Genomic DNA, 20,807 nt, shown 5'->3' with positions numbered 1-20,807 from the left:
ATAATACCAAGTCAATTTTACTTTCAAAGATTATTAAATCAGACATACTTTGAAAATGCCTAGTGTTTAAACTATTTAATGATAAAATTATGTAGATGTGTTCCTTTAATGGACATTAAGTTTGTGCTAAGAGCTACCTTGTGTAGAACTCCAGAATTTTAAAGGGTTCTTGCCTAATTAGGAATAGATGTGCTCTCTTAGAGTGGGTATTTCTCCTTGGACATCCTGAAAACTTCAGGAACTTTGAAGGAAGGCTTTCCTATATGGGCTTGCTTAGTTTTCCATTGGAGGTTAATATATCGCAGGCACTCCTCTATTTAGAACCTGGTTGAACTTCCTGGAAGAATCAGAATAGAGCCCCACCTCTTCAATATCAGAAGCTTCAATCTCAGAGACCTCGTTGCCTTCTGGGGCCAGTCTTTAAAAAGACCAATTTTAGACATTGCTAGTCATTCCTAAATACCAGTGTTCACACTTGCGAAATCAAATACATCTTGGGAAAGTTTTTAACAATATAGTTTAAAATACATTTTCCTGGGCTCACCCTCAGAGGTTCTAATTCAGCAGTTCAAAAGTAGGACCTAGAATTATATATTATTTTAGTTCCCAGCTGCATTTTTTAATGTATAATTTAAGCTTAAATTGCACAATGTTACAGATTTCTTTTGCCAAAATCAATTAATAACCAAGTTATATCCTTCATGCAATCACTGGTTAGCAACATGCCAGGAGATGTGGTGCGTACAAGAAAAGTGAAACAATTCCTAATTCAAGTATCTTACAATTTCATTAAGAGGACAAAGATAACATATACCAAACAACTAGAGAACAACTAACTGCCAAATCAGAAGCTACTAGTGATAGATGGATAACATGCTCCAGAGACACAAGATCACCAGGGGAAGTGGAGCAGATATAATTTGAGTAAATCATAGTAGAAAGATTATTTGAAAATTAAAGGAGGAAACATGGCGGCCCAACTCTAATGAAACCAGCACAGAATGAGCCACTCACATGGAGAAGAGTAAGAATCACCATGAATAGAGGGGCGAGTCCATGAGTGGCTGGGAATCAGGTTAGTAGCCTGGGTGAGATAATGAAGAACTTCAAGGGGAAAAAAATATTATAGGAATATGGCAATACCGTAAGAAAGGTGAATTGAAAAATGGAGGGCAACTAGCCTGGGGTGGGTGCGGGTCTGATTTAATAATTTCACGTATGAGGTGATGAGAGCCTAAATTGAAGATAGATATAGAAATGGAAGAAAAGTGTGATGGTTAATTTTGTGTGTTAATTTGGCTAGGCTATAGTACCCAATTCTTTGGTCAAACATCAGGCTAGAGTTGCTGTTAAGATATTTTTAGATGTGAGTAACACTTAAAACATTGACATCATTAGGCTTTGAGTAAAGCAGATGATGCCATAGGATGTGGATGAGCGTCATCCAGTCAGTTAAAGGCCTCCAGATCAAAGACTGAGGTGTACCAAAGAATCGTCCTCCAGCAGGAAACATAGAAGCTGTGCCTGGCTTTCCAGCCTGGTACCCTATGGAATTCAGACCCAAGGCTGCAACACCAACTCAGACCTGAATTTCCAGCCCACTGGTCTGCCCTACATGTTTGGGGCTTCCCTGTCCCCACCATCACACAGTTGATTTCTTAAAATCAATTCTATGTGTATACCATATTCGTTCCAAGTCTGGAGAACTCTAATACAGAAAGGATGAACACCAGAGCTATTATGAAGGGGGGAGATCTAAAAATAAAAAGAAGATTTAAAAAAATCAAAGGTAACTTCAAAGTTCCTAGAAGACTGAAAGCAGCTGCAGCTTCAGAAGCTGGCTGTGATCTATTGTCTTCATGTGCTTCCCTCAAAGGAGCTTTGCTCCCCTGAGTGTTTGATGGTGCTGGTAGGCGGGCTGTATTATATCACGGTGCTGTCAGCGATTCCATTGACCTTTCAATGATCTGGTTTCTTTTATTATCAGTACACTACACAACCTGGGCTTTTCTTCTTTTATTTTATTGATTTCAGAGAGGAAGGGAGAGGGAGAGAGATAGAAACATCAATGATGAGAGGGAATCATTGATTGGCTGCCTCCTGCATGCCCCCCACTGGGGTTCAAGCCCACAACCCAAGCATGTGCCCTTGACTGGAATCAAACCCAGGACCCTTCAGTCCATAGGCTGATGCTCTATCCACTGAGCCAAATTGGCTAGGGCTCTTCTAATTATTTGGTGTTTTCTAATTTTAGCATGTTTTAAATATTCCATTCAACTTAAATAGGTGCTTAACTACCTTGGAATTTAAGTTTTGAGGTTCCCTTTTTAACATCTAAAAGCACCAGGAAGAACTATTCCCCCTTGGAATTTAGAACAGGACAGTAGACCCAGAAGGTAACAAATTCTCTGCTACCATCAATGAGAGGTGACCACAAATGTAACCCTGTAGTAACCAGTTATTCTTATTTGAAATTGTCATTCAGTTCTTCTCTAACACCATTCTGCCTCAGATCCACTTGGTATGCATTTAAATTCTCTCCTGTTTAGGCTGACCTCTGATGACTAAGTTTCCAATGATGGAAAGTCAAGGGGGGGAAAAAAAAACACCAACAACTCAGAAGGCTTGCGAAGTGCTGTAATTTTCCTTAAATATGGCACTCGGTGCCTACAAAGTGTTCTGTTGTGTACTTGTTTCATCTAATTCAGCACTCTGGCTAATTTCAGTTCAATTCCACTAACCACTTAGACTCATTATGCACCTTATTATTCCCAGTTCTGTTTAGATTAGCCAACAAAACTTCTTAAATTAATCAGCTATACTAAATCTTTGCAACAATAAAACCAGCAAAATTACAGCTTAGCTATCTGAACTATGTAATATCAGAAATAGCGGGGGTCAGAAGCAGTGGAATAATAGATTCAAAGACTGAGGGGGTGGGCACACTTCTAGACTGTAGTTTGTAATTCCTCAAAAAGCTAAGCATACAGTTACCATAAGACCTGGCTATCCCACTCCCAGCTATATACCCAGAAAAAATTAAAACATATATCCACACAAAATCTTTTACATGAGTATTCATAACAGCATATTTCATACTGCAGTCATGGGTTGCTTAACGATGGGTCTATGTTCATCATGGTGTGGACATCACAGACTGCACTTATAAAAACCTAGGCCTGACAGCCTACTACACACTTAGGCCATATGGCGCAGCCTATTGCTCCTACGCCACAAACTTGTAAAGCATGTTACTGTACTAAATACTATAAGCAACTGTAACACAATGATAAATATTTAAACACAGAAAAGGTATAGTATAAAAGAAAAATAATGGTACACCGATGTACTGTATAAGAAACTGGGGCTTGCCAGCCTGGAAGTTGCTCTGGCTAAGTCACTGAGTGAGTGGTGAGTGAAGGGGAAACCCTAGGACAACACTATACACAACTGTAGACTGAATAAACACTGTGCCCTTATGCTACATTCAATCTATAAAAAAGCATGAGATTACTAGTAAATCAAGCATAAGAGAAAATGATGCAATCAGGAGATGTATGAGCTGTTGGTGTAACACGGCCTACTGTTTTGCAGCAGACTCTTATGTAGAAAGAGTGCACTCTAAAATAATGATAAAAAGTATATTTAAATACACATATCAGTAATCTAGTCATTTATTATCATTATCAAGTACTAAATACTGTGCATATGATCTGTCGTTGACCAAAATGCCATTATGTGGTGCATGACTACCTAAAAACTAGAAACAATGAGACTGACTTTGGGTAATGAGCACAGAAAACAATAGAGATGATGAATTATAGAATTGTACACTTGAAATCTATATAATTTCATTAACCAATAGAATTCAGCAAATAAAAAAATAAAAATTAGAAACAATGAAAATTTCCATCACTTGATAGATTTTAAAAAGTGATGTCTCAAATAATCCTATATAATCTTATATAATAAAAGCATAATATGCTGGGTGTCCAACCATTCGGATATCACTCGACCAGTCGCTATGATGCTATGGTATGCACTGACTACCAGGGGATAGACGCTCTGGTAGGTTAGCTTGCTGCTGGGGTCTGGCCGATCAGGACTGGACGAGGGCTGGACATGCCCTGGAGACCTCCCACAGTCCCTCCCTGGCCAATCTCCCATGGTACCTCCTGGACAACCATCCAACCTCCCTCAATCCCTCCCTTGCCAGCCGGCTCCTATTGGCCCCTGTTGGGATTGGGTAAGACGGCCCCAATCACTGGCCAAGCCAAGGGATCCCATCTGTGCATGAATTTGTGCACTGGGCCTGTAGTGGTTATATAAAAAGGAAAGAAATTTTTATATATTCCCCAAGATGGATAAAACTTGTAAACATCATGGCAAGTGAAAGAACGTTGTCACAAAAGGCGGTCTGTTGCATTGTTGCATTTACATGAACTATCCAGGATAAGCAAATTGAAAGAAACAGAAAGTAGATTAGTGGTTCCCAGGGGTTGGGGAGCAGTGGTAATGGGGAGTGACTGCTAATAAATATGGAGGTTTTTAGCTTAGGTGTGAAGTGGACTATCGGGCTTAGGTTTGTGTTGAAAACTAGAGAGTGATCAAGTCACAAGTTTATGAATATACTAAAAACCACTGAATGGTACTCTGAAGATGATGCACTTTGTGGTATGTTATTATATATCAATAAAATTCTTATTTTTTAAAATGCTGATAAGGGAGAACTGCCACAGAAGAATTCTGGATAGCAAAAGTACTCCTCAAAAGTGAAAGCAGCCCTCTCTGCCCCCTGCCTTGCAAGGATACAACAAGGAGGCCATCTCTTCACCAGCACCTGACCAGGCCGGCATCCTGGTCCTGGACTTCCAGTCTCCAGACACGTGAGAAATACATTTCTGTTGTTTATAAGCCAAGAAAAAAAAAATAACAGTGAAAGAAAATATATTCCCAAATAAACAAATTAAGATAACTTGTTGCTAGCAGACCTGGCTTATAAGAATATTGAAATTAACCCTCAAATCCTCAAGGAAGTGACACGAGATGGTAATCTATATGGAAGAAATCAAAGTACTAGAGATACTAAATATGTAGGTTGTAATAGAAAACTCAACAAATATATTTCCTTAATTTCTTTAAAAGATATATGTAAATCAGTGATTGTGATGCTGTATTATTGAGCTTTTAACACATATGGATGTATTATATAATAATAGTTACTGAAAGTTGGGGAAGATATCTTGTATTAAAAATGTTTTTTAATCAGAATTTAGTATAATTGGAATCATATTTTGTTAAGTCATGATTCTTACTGTAATCCCTAGAGCATTTAGTAAGCAAATGGTTCAAATTATATAGTAAAGAAATAAAAAAGGAAGTCAACAGAGTAACTCAACAGTGAATACACTAAGAAATATTTGCTTAACCCAAAGAATGTAAAAAAGAACAGAACCACAACAAAAGATAAATATAAAACAAATAACTAATCTCATTGAAGTGCTATAATGGGTAATTTTGCAGTTTGTAAAAATACTCCATTAAAACACATATGCAAAAATTTTCATCCAAATTCAATATTTCTTCCATTTTCATTTTAACTGCGAATTGCCAATTGAAAAACTGCCTAAATTTCAGAAAATTGCTAAAATCAATACTTCAAATACATAGGTTAATTAACTATTCGGTTTTTGATTCAGGTTTTATAGTAACAAAAATATTCTTTGAAAGATCCGTCACTAATGACAAATTGATTTGACATGAAATTTCCTAATTATAATTTTTCCTACATTGTATATATAAAATTTATATTATTGTATGTATGCATTTTAAATATATGCAAGAATCATAACATAAAACTATGATGTGACTTATAAAATAAAATGTAGCATATTTTATTTTATAAGTTATCTTTTTTAATAGCTTCAATGATCTATTGATATTCAATGAACCTAGTTATCTTTTTAAATAGCTTCAATGAATTAACCTATGTGAATATTCTATGATATAATAATAATTACACCATGTGCTAATATGTTAAAAAGTCTGGATAAAATTCACAAAGGTTTGAACACTGAATTCCAAATATCATTAAAGCACCAGAAAGCAGAAGCATTCATGTGATTTGGTGGAGTTAATCTATTGAGAGTTTCCCAGATGAGTAATCCCAGATGGAGGAAGGCTTTGAAGAAGGAAGTAGATATTAATTGGTGGAGAAGACTGGATAAAAAGGACAGCATGTTCAAGGTAAGATAACTCGGTTGTTTGGAGATCATTTGGCAAGTAATTATGAAGAAGGGAAGGAGAAGGTGGGGATCAAAAAGCATTGAAAATTAGGATAAGTTCTCTTTTCCCTGTAGTTTCACCACAATAAAAGATGGCATCTACCTAGTCCAACATCATTTATAGGAGGTTCAAATGACACTAAGGAACATTTACTTAATTGGTGTACACTACAGGTGTTGGAAGTAATTCTGTCATCTGTAATTTTTCTCGCTTATTTTCAAAGGAAAATTTGCTTTGAGATTTGATGTTCTTTAAAATCTGTGATGTGAAGCCAAATTGTACAGTTTGAGGTTCACTAAAATTATTTAGACAAGAAAATATTTTCTTTAGGAGTGCTCTTGATTACATAAATAATTAATTTAGCACAATCAATAGGACAGAAAAATGATTTGAAATAATAAATATTAACATATTTTTCTCTCTCCTTCCCCCCTGCTTCCATTCTCTCTTTTAAAAAAAATGAATTGAAAGAATATCCTTGGATGAAGATCAACACCAACCAACCAAAAAAAAAGGAGTCATGGGAGAAAATGTATTTTTTGCATACTAACACTGATTTATGGCACTCCACTCATAAAAGTAAAATAATTATAAAATTCTCTCTCAGTGCAAGTACATAGATCTAAGTGTACATCATCATAAATTAATCTGTATATCAATAGAGTGGAAAATATACTGAAATAATTTCATGTGCATTGTAAATGAAATAAGTTTATTATCCAGAAATCTCTTCAGGGGTCTTCAAACTACGGCCCGCGGGCCACATGCAGCCCCCAGGGGAGTCTGATCCTGCCCGCCAGGTTTTTTGGGCAGTGAGCGCAGCCGAGGTGTTACAGTAGGAATTAGTAGTTCATATAGTCTGGCCCTCCAGCTCTCTGAGGGACCGTGATCTGGCCCCCACTTTAAAAGGTTGAGGACCCCTGCAGCTTTTCCTCACCAAAAACGAAACAAAACAAAAAAATCCTCCCAAACTCACACTTTCCTTTGGATTTTCAGACTGCATGTTTCTCCTCCTAACAGACTTTTCCAAGAGTTTTCTACACTTTCTGTCTTCATTTCCTAATTTTCAACTCAACTTTCACTATAATCTGATTTGTCTTTATACAATTCCACAGAATCCAGTCTCAACAAGTTCTGCTAAGAAGACATCTTTTTTGCTAAATTCAATCAACACATTTTATTAATTATTTAATATCTCAGCATCTTTTGTTGCTGTACCTCATTCTTTGAAATATTTTCCTCCTTCCTTTAGGATGTCACAACTACGTGTTTTTCTTTCTATTTTCTAAAAGCTTCCTATAGACGTAAGCATACTTTGCAAGTACATTTTTCTATTTTTTTTAGCAATGCGCTTATCAATGCACATTTTAATTATTTATTTACACATCGAGCTTATCCCACTTGTTTCACAATCCTACACCAAGGAGATTGTGAATCTTGTTCACCACTATTCCAATAGCTAAGCATAGCTGTTTGTACATAATAGTTGAGTGAATGGCAGAAACCGGTTTGGCTCAGCGGTAGAGCGTTGGTCTGTGGACTGAAAGGTCCCAGGTTGGATTCTGGTCAAGGGCATGTACCTTGGTTGTGGGCACATCCCCAGTGAGGGGGGTGCAGGAGGCAGCTGATCAATGATTCTCTCTCATCGACGTTTCTAACTCTCTCTCTCCCTTCCTCTCTGTAAAAAAATCAATAAAATATATTTTTTAAAAATAGTTGAGTGAATGGATAAACAAATACATAAAGAAAATTTAAAACTTTACTATTTCATTCTAGAATTATTAGGAGTTCATTGGTTGACAGTTGCACCTATGCTAGACCAGTACCATTGGATTTCCATTTTAGTTTGTAATCTATGCTGTAGAAGAGAAGCCGTAAACACAAATGGCAGCGAGGACCAGGTCTGAAGCATAAATGAATGGAGGCAGCGGGGTGGGAATATAGTAAGTAAAACCAGATTCTTTGACTAAAAGGGAGTAGTTTACTTCTTAGCCACAGTTGACTGCTATGTGGAAATTAGAGCCCAGTGTTGCTAGATTTTAAAAAATAATTAAAAATCTTATCTTTATGTTAAATCTTCATTATTGTGTGAATGTTGGGGTTAAAGAAAAAGGAGTGCTGTAAAAAAGCAGGGCTATAATGGAGTATTTCTCAATATTAGTGGGTTCCAGCAACCACTCAGAACCCTGTTTCCAACAAATGAGCTGTATTTTCACAGGCAGCAATTGGAGGGTTTGAGATTAGCATTTAACCTAGCATACAAATTCAGAATGGAAGCTACACTCTTTGAGGTATTTATCAGAATTATTACCTCATTGAAATGAAAATGAGTCACTGAATGAAGATCCTTGAACAATGGAAGAGACAGGAGCTTTCTGCTCCTAACCACTTACAGGAAGAAGTCCTAGATCAACCTGAATAGCTTCAGGAATAATTTCAACTCAAGAGCCTTCAGGACTGAGTTTCAAATTGAACAGTAAGTAATCAGACAGCTGCTGTTTTAATACAAGAAGAAAAAATAACAATCCGTCTAGAGATCCTTTTCATTGCAGTTGAGTAGGCTGTGCTCATCTCACCCATAAAGGCACATAGCACTAGCCTTCCAGTGACCTATCCCAAGAGATTGAATTGTGAATCCAAAGAGTTACAGGGAGAGTATGCTACTCAGGATGTGTACAGTGGCATTTTCCTGAGCCTTCCATTTGTATAGATCCTCAGTGGGCACCCCTGCTGCCTACTGGGTTCCCCTTTTTTCTTTGAGGGCTGAGGACCTGTGAAGGCCAAATCAAAGAAACACAAATGAAATAAAACAGAAGATGCTAAGAAATTTCACTATTGCGCTAAAATGAAAACCTTCAGAAATTAGAGGATTGAGAAGCAAGAGCAAGAGACTGGGGGGAAAGCAAAAAACCATCCAAAAATGCCCTGGACATTTCACTCCTGAGTCAATAAAATAAATAAATAAATAAATAAATAAATAAATAAATAAATAAATAAATAAAAACACGATTAAGTCTTTGTTGAATGTAGGATCTAATGCCATAAAAAAGACCTGGCAAAGCTTTCAAAATATTTGTAAAAACAATGCAGACACAAAATAAGGAAACGTTGTAGTTGGTCTGGAAATATTAGCCTTTGGGAAGAATCATTTGAGTCGCCTTATCTAAGCTCCCCGTTTTTTGGTTGTAAAAGCCAAAACCTCTTTGAAGTAAAAGGAATTGCAGGAGGTAAGACAGGTAAGCAGCAGGTGAGCCAGGATTAGAAACCCCCATTCCTGATGCCTGGGCTTCTACTCTGCTCCAATGCCGTTGTAATTGCAATGGTTACGAGTGTTTAGTAGTAGCTATGAGATGATTATACCAATAAAAATGTTTAAAGATAAAATATAAATCAGTTTCTGGAAGAAAACAGCCTCTAAGGCAGGGGTCCTCAAACTTTTTAAAGTGGGGGCCAGATCACGGTCCCTCAGAGAGCTGGAGGGCTGGACTATATGAACTACTAATTCCTACTGTAACACCTCGGCTGCGCTCACTGCCCAAAAAACCTGGCGGGCCGGATCAGACTCCTCTGAGGGCCGCATGTGGCCCGCGGGCCCTAGTTTGAAGACCCCTGCAAGGAATGAGGAAGGCACTTGTATTCTTGCTTCTTTAAAATAGTATATTTCAAATTCCAACAGAATCATACAATTAGAAATACCAGTGTCACAATTCTGAGTTACTAAGACCTCCTAACATGTTGCTGTTTTCAGAGAAACACATTTTCCTATTTGCTTCTCACACTATAAAAGCTGCCTGGTCATTTATATTTCTGGACCTAGAAAATAACCCAATGTCTTCTTTCTCCTGCCTCTAGCTTTTCTTTATTAACTTCTCCTCACACTGAATAATGGCCCTGGAGTGATAAACAATCAAACGCCTATCTTCTGCAAACGAGTTACTTAAAGTGAAGGAATTGATGAGGTGGCTTTACGCACAATAAATACATTATCCGGACTTGGCTCCAACTAGTCTTTACTGAGGGCCTAAGAGATGGCCGGCACTGGGTCAGATGCTTTTCTGTCTATTAGCTCATTTTACTGTCTCAGCTTCTGAACACACTGTGTCTGCATGTATATTTCGGTGAACTATAAAGCCACAGTTGAGTTCTGCTTCTAAATATGCTTTATTGGTTCAATCTCAAGTTCCCCAATCCAATGGGCTTGTAGGTAACTCCCTTAAGTCTTTCTTTTGTTTGGCAGATATTTTGCTTGAAAGGTATAAAATGCACAGACGATATATAAAGCAATGATATCATCGGAAAAAGGTTAATGTTTGAGATTCAGCCCTACATCTTACCAGCTGTGGAGCCTTGGGGAAACCCTTCTGGAGGGCTTAGCTTTCTCATCTATAAAATTAACCTATCCACTTTTCTCCCTATGTCTTAGGTAGACTGCGGAGAGCAAGTGAGATGTCAGTAATAACCCGCTATTCAAAGCCAAGGCATAAAATTTTCTCATTAGGAAGAATAAATGAATTTAATTATCATCAAGTATTTTTATAAAACTTAAAAAAAAAAAAAAGCCCTGTGTGCGGTTTATAACAGGAATCTTAATTTGATTAATTTGGACCCTTATTATTGAAATTGGATTTCATCACTAAGATTTTATTGATCATTAATGATCCTGAAAGTTGATTCTATTATGCAAATGAGTTTTGAAATGACCTCATCTTTATATGTAAGTACTGTCAAAATCATGCTGGCCCTGAAAACACTTCATGGGACAAGAAAGCACATGGAGAGTTGGACCGTCACCCTTTACTTTTTTCCATGACCTGAAGATCATACTCTTGAGAACGAATAATCACTTTGTTCCTGCTCATAGCAGACATGTCCAGCCAAATACAAGCTCAGGCATGTTGAATTGGGTTCTTTGGGAACACATTATACCATTCTCATATTAAATGCATGTTCTGTTAATCCTTAACCATCATTTCACTATCACTGACCTAAAATGTAACAGAAGCCTCTAAAGAGTCTGATAAAGCCTCAGGAAGACAGCAATAGGGAATCAATAAGGTAAATTTTATCTCCTGGAAACAATGATTTCTTCTCACTGTCTTTTAGGCTAGTCATAGATTTTATCTTAACTAGTTTCTTTATCTAGAATGTCCCCTTCTATTTTGTAATCATTACGGTAGCCTATATGCTATAAGGAATAGACCCTGAAATGAATAATGACTCAAACACATTAGAGGTTTTCTTTTTAATTAATGCTCACATAAAAGTGCTCAGCTGATAAAGATTCTGGTGGTGTTGCCCCTTTTCTGATAGCTATTCAGGGGATTATTACCAAAGCACATAGTGTCTTTTGATTTATTAAAAACATAATTTTGCCCTAACTGTTTTTGGCTCAGTAGGTAGAGATCAGCCCATGGACTGAAAGGTCCTGGGTTCGATTTTGGTCAAGGTCATTTATTTTGGTTGTAGGCTCAATCCCTGGCCCTGGGGGAGGCAATCAATTAATGTGTCTCTCTCACATCAATGTTTCTCTCTGTGTCTCCCCCTCCCTTTCTCTCTAAAAACCATTGGAATAAAATGTCCTCAGGTGAGGATTAACAAAAAACAAAACAAAAAACCATAATTTCCCCTTGTTCGCATAAGTAATTGTATTAGTTTGCTAGGGCTGCCATAACAGTGTTCACAGACCAGGTGGCTGAAACAACAGAAATATATTGTCTCCCAAACCTGGAGGCTGGAAGTCTGAGAGCACAGCGCTGGCAGGGTTGGTTTCTTCCCTGTTTCCTTACATGTCTTCCCTCTGTACGACTCTCTCTTTATAAGCATGCCTGTCGTACTGGATTAAGGCTCACTTAATAACCTCATTTTTATTTTATTACCTCTTTAAAGGCCTTATCTCCAAATATAGTTACATTCTGAGTTACTGAGGGTTAGGGTTCCAGCGTATGAGTTTGTAGACACAACTCAGTCCATAACAGGAATGCTTGTTGACCTGGCCTAAGATGCGTTATTTTATCACTTATCTAAGACCAAGTAGAAATGTATATACCTCCATAGTAATCTTGATTTTGACCAGAGGTTAACAATGCATTTCAGATAATATTTCATGAGTATCTAAATCAATCTAACATATGTAGTAATTATGGATCATAAAGACATCGAATTTATTCCTACTTTCTGTAGAATATATTAATACTCTATATTAATATGTTCTGCATTTATATGGACTTAGAACCATAGAAATAGAAATAGTTGGTCAAGTAAAAAATTTTTTCATTTCATTTAATAGAACTAACCTCTAGGAAAGCAAGGACTTTATTTAAACACAAGTACGGATCAGGCCTAAACCGGCTTTCCGACATCTTAGGGGTCCCAGATTGCAAGAGGGCAGTTCTCGGGTGATGTGCCCCGAAATGGGGCTCCCTCATCTCTGGTTCTGGGTGTGTCACCCGAGAACCGCCACTGCCAAGTCATGGCAGCTTGGCAGCTCCTGCGTTGAATGTCTGCCCCTGGTGGTCAGTGCATATTATAGCTACCAGTAGGAGGGTCACTTAAGCTTTTACTAGTATATATTTATAGACTTGCCTTCCTCTGGAATAAGCTCTTTAAAGAAAGAAACTGTGTCATACTCATTTATTATCACTATCCCCGCCCCCCAATAGTATGTAGTGCATTTGCACTTAAAAAATAATACAATAAAAGATTTATTGGCTTAAAGACATCCTGGACACAGAGCAACCCTGTATTAGTAATACACAGAAGCCATTTGGGAGGTGAAACTGAGTTCATGGAAGCCCCCGGATGGAGTTGAGTTCATTGATCCAACATCAACCAGATCCCAATTCCTCTCTAATAGATTTACCACTGGGGAAGTAGGGTAGGAATGCAGGTGGGCTAAAGAGAAGTTTTTTAGCATTGCTACATCAGTATTAGAAAGAAACCTTTCCCCTTTTGAAAGTTTTTCCTTTATTTACTCCTTTTTAATTTTTTTTTTTTCTGGGAAATTAAGAACTCTCATTTGAAGGCCATTCTTTTTTTCTTTCTTTCTTTCTTTCTTTCTTTCTTTTTTTTCCGGGAGTACCCACCGTGGGCTTGAGCATGATGTCCTAGAACAAAATATTCCCTGGAGAGATCTGAGCGACGAGACAGAAACAAGGTCACTTTCAAAACAGTTTCAAATGCTAGCCTGCTCCAAGTCTTTTCCCAGAAGCAGGACCCGAATGCTACAAAGAAGTGACCTGGGTTAAACCACTGACTCCCTAAAAGGAGTTGCACACTTTACTACTCACTGCTTATTATTAAAATGTGGACTATGTGGACTTTTATATAAGGCTGAATAAGCATGCGATTAGTGCTAATTATACTTTGCCTGTCACCTTGTTAGCAGAGAAAAGGTAAAATTTAAGGTACTTGACAGAAGGACAGCTTGACTGGGAACTATTGAAATAGCCAAGATTTTTCAATTTCACTAGCAGAGAAAATAATTAGTTGGGGATAAAAGGTCGAGACTGATAACACTGCAGTTCCTCCAGGCTAGTGCAGGCCAGCAGCTGAGTTAGCCATCATCTGAAAAGCAACCACATCCTGGCCTTGGGATCCAGATTATTTAGTGAGAAAGTCATGACCTGTCCTGAAAATTAGTGGAGTAGGTAATGAATATTGTGACTTCACCTGCAAAGATGGGAGGGTGCAGTAGGCCTAATGGCCATTAGATTCAATAAATCTACAACAATAAATCTATAACAATATAAATAAAATAATATAAATCACAAGTAAATCTACAATATTTTGCTCTTCTTATTCCTTGGCCTGTTCGGACAAAGGTCCCTATAAGAGGTCAAAGCTATGTGACTTAGGAACAAATAAAGATCTTTTTAAATTTGAAATCCCCCTGGGTGGGAAAAGCAGCTAACTGGGATGAAATACCATAATAGAGCATCAAAATGTGAATTTGAAATTTGGCTTCACTAAGCCCTATACCATTTTTAATGCTTTCTTGTTTAAAAAGAATACTTTAATTGGTGTGAATCGTTTCAACTATATCTTAAGTCTGTGCCCTTATATTAGTTGTAGACAGTGCCAGGCCCTTGACTAAGGGTTCAACATGGATTATCTCTATCCTCACAACAGCCCTACAGTGTGGGGACTATTATTATCCCCGTTGTTCCAGTAAGGCACAGAACTGTTAAATAACTTGTCCAATTTTACCTTGGGTAAATTTATGTGGAGTAAATAAATTTGATAAATAAAACTTATTTGGAGTCAATAAATTAGATTGCAAAGTCAACACTTTGCTACAGATCTTGCATATGTTTCTAAAGAACATGTGAAATGAATATTAGAACAAATGCTCAGCGTGCTGAGCGTCTTCAAAGAGGCAGTAACATAATAGGTCATAACCACCAAGGGACTGGAAATGTACTTTGCCAGTGTCCTTTACATATGAGGAGATCCAAGCCCTGAGAATGATTATATATATGTCTCAGAACATCATGAAACAGTGATGTAGACAAGGATGTCATTTAAGGTAGGACAAAATGTACTCTCAGAAAGTATGCTTGCATTCTGTGTGTACATCTAAACCGCTCAGCAAGCCTGATAGTAGATATACGTTATGGGCTAAGTGTTTGTGTCCCCTCAAACTTCATATGTTGAAACTCTAACACCCAGTGTGGCTGTATTTGGAGACAGGAAGTCATTAAGGTTAAATGGGGTCAGAAGTGTAGCGTTCTCACTTGATAGAATGAGTATCTTCAGAAGGAAGAAGAGGCCCCAGATAGCTCAAAGGAAAGGCCATGTGAGGACAAAGCAGCCATCTACAAGCCAGGAAGAGAGCTTTTACCTTGATCTTAGACTCCAGAATTGGGATAAAATAAATTTATATTGTTTAAACTACCTAGTTTGTGTCCTGGCCAGTGTGGCTCAGTTGGTTAGGTATTGCTCCCTACACCAGGAGGTTGCTGGTCCAGATCAAGGGCACATGCCCAGGTTCTCGGCTCAATCCAGGGAGGGAGCATGCAGGAGGCAGCCAATGGATGTTGCACTCTCACACCAATGTTTCTCTCCTGTTTATTAAAAAATCAAAAACTATTAAAAAATAAAATAAATCACATAGTGTATGGTACTTGATCATGATAGCTCAAGCAGACTAACACAATATAATATTTGAAGATATCAAATTTTCAAGTATTTACTTTAATATTTTTGTCTATTAGTCATTCTTTTTGTCCCCTGCTAACCGCAGACAAATGGTAGCAAATCTCAAAGATTTAAGAAATATCAAAGACCAAATAAATGATATTCTGTATTCATTCATTTTTCTATAATTCTGGAAAGGAACATCATGTTTTATTTCAAGTCAGTAACCTCGTTCAGCTTCTGGAATGCCACTGTCTTCGAGGGGAAGACCAGGAGCACTGGTCAGATGAGAAATGTCCTAAGCTTTGTTTGTTTAACAATGCCTCTTGCTCTGGAAGTTTTCATGTTTTTAAATTGTACTGATTGTCACTGTAGCCCCACACACAACTATACTTTGCAATTAAGCACTGCTATTTGGCTTCTGCCTCAGACATTTGGGATCCTATGATTCCCACTGGACAAGAGGGTCCATTATATTCAGTCCCACTGAAAAACCATTTGTACACATCTGCTCTGAGTTTTTGTTGCTTTTTTTTAAAATATGAACTGGCAAAATATTTTCATTCTTTTAAGGTTATCCCTTGATATATTATGAGATCTACTTCTAATTGTAGGTCTAGAGGCAAAGGTGGTGTTAAGGATAGATCAGGAGGAGAAAGAGCAACTAAGTCCTGTGAGGTAATTGCTGGCTTTCCAAGCAAAGGAAAGATAAGTCTCAGAATGGGGAGAAGGCACTGCTTCTGAAAGCAAAGGACCCTCAGTTTTAGGGGTTCAAGTTTCTTAGATTCATTTGAGTACTCTCAAATGTCCCCATTTCTAGTCCAGTTCCAAGGGTCCCATTCCTTACCAGCCAGCACCCTAACTTTTATGTAAGAAACCTCATGAAGCAGTGAATGTTATTTACATTGCAATCCGACAGCTCACAGGAACAAATTTTGGGTCTGATTCTCAAATGCATCTGTCCTGAGGTTAGAGGCTACAGTAGCTAGAGATTCTTCCTGAGCCATCAGTAAAGATCTGTGGCTGAGAGTTTACAATACTGAGCATTTTATGTTTTCTCTGTAACTCCCAGGTGAAATCAGAAGCAGCCAACAAACCTAGAATCTTTTCAATAATCACTTCTTCTCAGCAGATAATTGGTCTACTGAAGTCTTTCTTATGAGACAATTTATCCCAGGCCACTGTAAGCCATAGATACTGAGTATTTCATTTTCCTCTGTCATTTGAAGTTATTTCATGATCAAGCACAACCTGGCCAATAAAAAATCCCAGATTCCACCTTTGAGGACTTGTGTTGTAGATCGCTATCCGTACTGGGTATTGTTATATTTGGACGAATCAGAAAACAAAAATCGTTTTAAATTTGTCAAAAGGAAAATTATTTAGAAAAGAAAGTTGGCCATAAGGTGTTTGAGGGGCTGGAAGAGCAGAAAAAAGGGGTTATTAAAAGTCAGGATGCTACTATTGCTTCTAAACCATAATCTTCACAGCAAAAGAAACAATCATCAAAATGACAAGAAACCCCTCTATATGAACATATTTGCCAATGATACATCTGATAAGGAATTAACCTCCAGAATAAATGGGGAACTCATGCAATTTAACAAAAGGAAGATAAACAATCCAATTTAAAAAAAAAAAAATGGGCAAAGGACTTAAATAGACACTACTCCAAAGTGGATGTACAGAAAGCCAAGAGACATTTAAAAAATGCTCAGTCACTAATCATCTGAGAGATACAAATTAAAACGACAATGAGATGTCACCTCACACCTGTCGAATGGATGTCATCAACAAATCAACAAATGTTGGTGAGGTTGTGGAGACAAGGGAACCTTAGTATACTGCTGGTGGGAGTGCAGACTGGAAAACAGTATGGGGAGTTTCCTCAAGAAATTAAAAATAGAACTCCAATTTGACCCAGTCATCCCACTTCTAAGAATATATCCTAAGAAACTTGAAACACTTATCAGAAATAAAATATGGTTGGGGGGGTAGGGAAGGCCAGGGGGGAGGTCAATGGGGAAAAAAAGGAGACATATATACTACTATTTGTAATACTTTAAACAATAAAATAATTTTTTTTTAAAGAATATATGCACCCCTATGTTCATAGCAGCACAATTTACAATAGTTAAGACTTGGAAACAGCCTAACTGCCCATCAGCAGATGACTGAATCAAAGAACTATGGTACATTTACACAATGAAATATCACGCAGCTGTAAAAAAGAAAGAACTCTTACCATTTGTAATGGCATGGATGCACCTGGAGAGAATCATGCTGAGCTAAGCCAGTCAGAGAAAGATAAATACCACATGATCTCACTCATATATGGAACCTAATGAACCAAATAAACTGATGATCAAAAATAGACTCAGAGTCATAGAAGCATGAACAGACTGTTGAACCTCAGAGGGAAGGCAGGGGAGGGTGGATGGGAAGAGAGCAACCAATAAACTTACATGCATATATGCAAAACCCGTGGACACATACAATGGGGTGGTGAGGGCCTGGGGATGGGGGAAGGGGAGGATGGGAGCCAGCTGGAAAAAGTTAATGAGGGAAAAAGAAGGACCTATGTAATACTTTCAACAATAAATATCTTAAAAATTGCAATATCCAACGCTAAATAAATCCTGGTCAAAGGCACTGTTTCTTCCGCTCCCATTCTATATGTCAAGCTTGTTCTAAAATTCCTCTACTTCAATCACAAACATGTATTAAGTGCTATTGTCTACCTGGCACAGGCTTAGATGCTTAAACTACATCACTAAACAAAACTGAGAAAGCTTCCTGAACTCTGCCCGTGTGGAAGTCATATACTAACAGAGAGACAACAAAATGCATAATAAAGAAATTACATGGTATATTAGCAGGTTACAAGTATTGGAGAAGGGAGAAAATATAAAGGAAGGAAGGAGAGGAGGAGTATTAAATTTTAAAGTTTATAACTTTAACTAGGGTGGGTCAAAGAAGTTTTAAAAGAAAGTTTAAAATATTTTAATCCAATGAAAACTAATCAAACTTTTGAAGATGCAGTTAAAGCAGTGCTTAGAGAAAAAGTTGATAACATTGGACATATGCACTAAGAAAAAAAGATATCAAATCAGTAACCTAATTTTCCACTTTAGGAAACTAGAAAATTTTAATTCTAAAGCAACATTAGAAAAGAAGCAATAAAAATATAAACAGAAACCAGTGAAATTCAAAACAGGAAAATGACAGAGAAAAATCAATAAAACCAAAAACATGTTCTTTAGGGGGAAAAAATCAATAAAAATTATAAACCTGTGGACAGAATAACCAAGAAAAAAAAAAGAGAGAGAAGACACATATTGCCAATATCAGAAATTAAAGAGGGATCATCATTACTGAGTCCATGGACATTAAAGGGATAATATACACTTGAAATATATACAATTACATTTGTCAATTATTCCTCAATAAAGGTTTGTTATTTTGGAAGCCACAAGATTTTAATTTTTTCTTTCTTTTAACTGCTACACTAACTAGATGTATGATAGTCCTGCATAATAAAACTATTTATACTCTGAATACAAAATAAATGTAAAATAAGTGGAAAAATTAGTTATCCAGGGATTCATTTTGCCTTCCCACCTTCAGCTTCTGTTTCATTTCTCTGCCTTTTGAAAACCCTTTTCTTCCTTGCTTTCCAATCAACTTTTGGCTCTGATTTTACCCACTGTACTTCTATCGGTTGTTCCTTAGCTGGTGTAACAAAACATCTGCAGAGGGTTCATATGGAAGAATCATCTTTGGTTCTTTCTCCCTCAGTTTCTACGCCTCTGTAACTTGCTGTTTCTCTCTGTATTTTGCAGCTGTGATGGGTCTTGTGCTCACCGATGGCTGTTTGGTACTGCTAGTGAGGATTTTCAAATAAAGCTGGTTCTCCAAAACTTCCCTGGAAAATCTTTATGAGATTTAAGACAAAATGAAATCCTATTTCTACAAGAGTAGCATCTTCTCCTATGATCTGAAAGCTCTGAAATGATATCTTATTATCCAAAACAGTGAAGTAAACACGTGGCTCGAGAATGATTGGCTTTGGGGCTGACAGTGCGGTGAGTGGACTGCAGATCTGACTTCAGAGATCTTTTATGGTGGTAATTCATCAAAGGCAGGGTCAAAAGACAAAGGGGCTGAGAACCTTTCAGTTTCCAGTCATCAGACCATCAGTGAGGGTCTGAATGTTTTGAACTAGAAACTTAACAGATGGTCTAGGAGGTGAATGTGAAAGCCAGGTATGGAGATCTGGTTTCTTCTGAGCTTCAAAACAGAAACATTTAACGTAGTTTCACATTTCACAGACCTCATTAATCACAAACAACTTATCTTTACAGTCCATTTTAGTGTCTGCTTTAGGCTGAGGTATCCACATTCTTAGGTCTTGCATTAAACGTCTTGTTCTGAAATGTATTCCCTGGGGGAGGGGGGGGGGAGGAAGGGAGATGAGAATCCATTCCTTCTTTTTGCACTTGCCCTTGCAAATGGGACCTGGGATGAGGTCTCTGTCTTCTTCCCCAAGTCCAGCAGCTTAGCTGTGGCCTGCCATCTTCTTTGTTCCTTTCCAGCTTCTTCCTTTGAACCCCCAAGGCTCCAGTCGTTTTCTCTTGGTGGCCACCATCTTGCCTCACTGTCTTTGCTGTTAATTCATTTTATTAAAGGATGGTAAAGGAATGCTATGAATAACCCTAGGCCCACAAATTTGATAACTTAGCTGAGGTGGGCCAATTCCCTGAAGACACAAATGACCACAATTACCTTCTGGCTGATCTTTGAGGAAAATATGAAGACTCTGAAGAAATACAGAGCCCTAACCAGTTTGGCTCAGTGGACAGAGTGTTGGCCTTCGGACTGAAGGGTCCCAGGTTCGATTCCCAGTCTAGGGCATGTACCTTGGTTTCGGGAACATCCCCAGCAGGGGGTGTGCAGGAGGCGGCTGATCGATGTTTCTCTCTCATCGATGTTTCTAACTCTCTATTTCTCTCCCTTTCTCGTTGTAAAAAATCATAAAATATATTTTAAAAAGAAAAGAAATATAGAACAAAGCTGATGAAAGTAGTTTGACTTTTCTTTTGTTAAAAAAAAAAAAGGAGTTGAAAATCCTTGGTGTGTGCTTGATAACATTGCAGACATCTAGCCTGCTCTTCAGCAAAGCCAAAACCCAATTATTAGACTGAATAACTGGCCATGTGCTGCCTCCCTCCTCTTCGCATGCCCCACCTCTCACCCCTGACCTCCATATCCTGGTTCTTCTCTCTCCCCCTCTGCTGCCACCCACAGTCCTGGCACAGAGAGCACCATCCAGATGGACTGTCTTCCCCATACCACACACCCAGGTTATCTGGATGCCATACAATGAA

The 20,807-nt window shown here is 37.8% G+C and overlaps 1 pseudogene across 1 annotated transcript; it reads right to left on the bottom strand.

Moving 5' to 3' along the window:
- Positions 1 to 19,024: 19,024 nt before the first annotated feature.
- LOC311613055 (ribosome biogenesis protein BRX1 homolog) lies at positions 19,025 to 20,068 on the bottom strand (annotated as a pseudogene). The gene has a single exon. The product of its transcript is annotated as a ribosome biogenesis protein BRX1 homolog (transcript).
- Positions 20,069 to 20,807: the final 739 nt, after the last annotated feature.

The sequence above is a fragment of the Pipistrellus hanaki genome, assembly GCF_964339955.1.
Source record: "Pipistrellus hanaki genome assembly, chromosome: 18".
NCBI classification, from domain to species: domain Eukaryota; kingdom Metazoa; phylum Chordata; class Mammalia; order Chiroptera; family Vespertilionidae; genus Pipistrellus; species Pipistrellus hanaki.
This window is presented reverse-complemented; position numbering and strand designations above follow the sequence as displayed.